Source organism: Natator depressus, chromosome 3 (genome assembly GCF_965152275.1).
Source record: "Natator depressus isolate rNatDep1 chromosome 3, rNatDep2.hap1, whole genome shotgun sequence".
NCBI lineage: Eukaryota > Metazoa > Chordata > Testudines > Cheloniidae > Natator > Natator depressus.
Genome location: NC_134236.1, coordinates 101,731,683 through 101,735,497, shown reverse-complemented (window position 1 = coordinate 101,735,497; position 3,815 = coordinate 101,731,683). Strand labels below are relative to the sequence as shown.

The window sequence follows — 3,815 nt, the reverse complement described above, 5'->3', positions numbered from 1 at the left end:
TTTCAGACTCTACACATCTGTCAGTGTTTACACCCTTTACCAGAGGGATTTCACTTTATGGGATGATAAATAAATTTCCCTTGTGTTTTCTGTTTTTCCCCTTACCACACCCCTTAGTTTTGAGAGGACAGCGTGCATGTACTGTGTCATTAACTTTGCTAAGACAACTAAGAGGATAAAGCACTACTGAACACAAGCATCTCTTCCTGCCTTCTATTCACATTTTAATCTATGGCTATATTTGAAGAAAAGCTTCTCAGAAGGTAAGGAATTAAGAATCCATCCAACTACAATGAAGTCAATGGGAGTTTTGCAATTGACTTAAACAGAAAGATCAGGCATCGAGGAAATTTAAATGAATAAATATGAATAGGTAAAAATAAATTCTATACTATAGCAGAGGAGAATATTTTCAATTATAAAATATTTTTGCTACTTGTTACATATTTCAAAATGCCATTGAAAGCTGTAGTTACAAAAGATATTTTGCTATGTTCTATTATTTACTTCCTAGTTACGTACACATTTTTAGTCCACTGATGGACATAATGCAACACTTTGGAATTATTGTACTCTCACTCATGTTGACTTTAATTCTCTTTTTCAGAAAGATTTAAAAAGTGAAGAGCTTGACCAACCAGTGCCACACCATCACCATTGGTATACAAACGCAAACACTAAAAAGTTCCAGAGTAACAGCAGTGTTAGTCTGTATTCGCAAAAAGAAAAGGAGTACTTGAGGCACCTTAGAGACTAACCAATTTATTTGAGCATGAGCTCTCGTGAGCTACAGCTCACTTCATCGGATGCATACAGCTTCCACAGTATGCATCCGATGAAGTGAGCTGTAGCTCACGAAAGCTCATGCTCAAATAAATTGGTTAGTCTCTAAGGTGCCACAAGTACTCCTTTTCTTTTTACTAAAAAGTTCAGAGTAGTTAACAACAAAAGCACAACATGACTTCAGCGCTTCTTCAAAATGAAGAAACACAATATTGCTTTGAGAGTATTAATGGATCCTGCTATAAAACATCGTGGTCTTCTGGAATCCGCATAACTTTGTACGTTGTGCTTAGTTTTCTGACAATTCTTACACTAGGTGGTAACCTAATGGTAATGATTTCAATTGCTTATTTCAAACAGCTTCACTCTCCTACAAATATTTTGCTCGCCTCCTTGGCATGTGCTGATTTTTGTTTGGGTCTGACTGTGCTGCCCTTCAGCAGTATAGGATCTGTCGAAACATGCTGGTATTTTGGGGAAACATTCTGTAGATTCCATAGTTCTTTAGAAGTAACTTTTTGTTATTCATCAATATTTCACTTATGTTTCATCTCTGTTGATCGTTACATTGCTGTTACTGATCCTTTAATTTACCCTCTCAAGTTCACAGTGACAGTTTCAGGCATATTCATAGCTGTTGCCTGGACATTTTCGTTAGTATTCAGTTTTTCGGTTGTCTTCACTGGGGCTAATGACAAAGGGATACAAGAGTTAATAAATGCCCTCTCCTGTGTAGGGAGCTGTCAGATTCTCTTTAACAAAACATGGGTGGTTGTAACCTCTCCTTTATCTAATACCCTTTTTTACAACAATAGTACTTTACAGCAAGATCTTTGCTGTGGCTAAACGACAAGCTAGAATGATAGAGATGAAGAGCAACAACACCCAGTCGTCTGAAACTTACAGTGACAGAGTTAGCAGAAGAGAGAGGAAAGCTGCTAAAACCATTGGTATTGCTGTGATTGCTTTTGTGGTATTTTGGTTACCTTATTCTATAACTGTAATAACTGATGCTTTTTTTAACTTCATAACACCACCCCTTCTCTTTGACATTGTGGTTTGGTTCACTTATTCCAACTCTGCCGTTAATCCTTTGATTTACTCTGTCTTTTATCCTTGGTTTCGAAAAGCAATGAAAGTGATTGTGAGCTGTAAAATGCTCCGGCTTGACTGTTCAACAATGAATTTATTTCCAAACTGAAAACCTGTCCGATTCTGCATACAGCTACTCACTTCACATTTCACAGGCATTCCCCTCTTCATAAAATCTGGCTGTGTATTTCTTTTTCTGAATAAAATATTGTCATCTTGAATTTATACTTTGTATAACTTTTATCATTGTGAAAAACTGATTTATCACATGATATCAAGACAATTTATTTACAGATACTGTTAATTTAATACTAGATTATGGTATGAAACAATAATAGAGCAATGTCCATTGGTTGGAATTGTGAAACTGAAAAGATAAAAGAAAAGGAGGACTTGTGGCACCTTAGAGACTAACAAATTTATTTGAGCATAAGCTTTTGTCAGCTACAGCTCACTTCATCGAATGGCCCTTCAGAATTAAACAAAGGCAAAAAAAGAAAGGTCAAAAATTAGTTTTTCAGTGAAATTCATCTCTGTTCGTTAGGAAGTACTAACAATAGTGAGAAACAGAAATGATTTCCCATCCCTTTAAAACCTATATGACATCTTTCTTTTACCAAATAAATAGTATAAATACTAATACTTTATACATATATATTACTGTCAGCCTATGGGTGTTCAAATTCTTTACTAATGAATAAAGTCCCCCAACACGCATATGTAATAGATATTATTATCCTCATTTAATGAATAAGAACATTGAATTTCAGAGGGAGATGGAAGTTTAACTCCCTTAGTCTCCTTTGAAAACCCCAACCAAAGATATCAAGGATCCAATCCTGCTACTTTTTAAATTGGTGGCCAAACTCCCTTGACTTTTAACGGGAGCAAGAATAAGCTGGAACTGACTTGACCATATTCACATAGGAAATGTCCAGCTCTGTGCTTTAACCACAAGACCAGTCTTTCTCTCTGGGAAGTATTGAGTTGAAATAAGACTCTTTCATGTGCACAAAGGTTCCTCACACAAGGGAGTAATAAAGTAATAAAAACAAAGTAATAAAAGAAACTAAAAGAACACGATAAACAAAGGTGAAATCCAGATACCAGTGAAGTCAAGGATAAAACTCCCCTTGAGGTCAACAGGACCAAGATTTTACCCCTGCTGTTTTGAGAGAAAACTGTCCTTTCCATTACAGGAGACAATCCAGTCACAACAGTCTTCTGTGTCACAGCAACATTCTATACTTGAAAGTTATTTCGGTTTAAAGTAAGGTGTGAATTTAAAGCGCAATAGCTAGTTACTCTGCCTTATCAATTCCAGTTAATTTCCCATGTAGCCAAGCCCTAAGATATTTCCCATTGGCAGCAAGGGATCTGGATTTCAAACACTGGCTACAGAAGCCTTGGACAGGCCTGTTGTGAATGAAAAAGATTTGTTAATTTGTAATATTGTCGTATAATAACAGTAAAGTGCTTATTATCTTGTTTGCTAAATTGTAAGTGAAGTAGGAGCATGCCATTGACGTTACTGTAGTAGGCAAGTTATCTATGTATCACATGAACTAACTGGATTTTGTTAATAAAATCTAACAGTTTAATTTACAAATTTCAAAAATAACTTTTTTTAATTCAACAAACCAAAGGATGGGCAAGATGCAGAGGATGAAGGATACTTGTGCACGGACTTGATAATGTAGTGTGGGATTTTTGAAAGCACCCAGCACTGGCCTAATTCTGCCCCTGTTGAATATTAAGTCCCACTCCAAATAGTAGGCAAAACACTATGGAGTGTAAATTTGTTTAAGTGGTTTTGCAATACATGTAATTACTGTAGCTTGTAAACTGTGTAGTCCAGGGACCATCTTCCACCATATGTTTATACAGACCCTAGCACACTGAGGGCTGAGTTTTCATTAGGCACTACTTTAACACAAACA

At 36.1% G+C, this 3,815-nt stretch overlaps 1 pseudogene; it reads left to right on the top strand.

The window, feature by feature from the left end:
- The first annotated feature begins 957 nt into the window (after nt 1-957).
- On the top strand, nt 958-1,984 carry LOC141983998 (trace amine-associated receptor 7a-like; annotated as a pseudogene).
- The last annotated feature ends 1,831 nt before the right edge of the window (nt 1,985-3,815 follow it).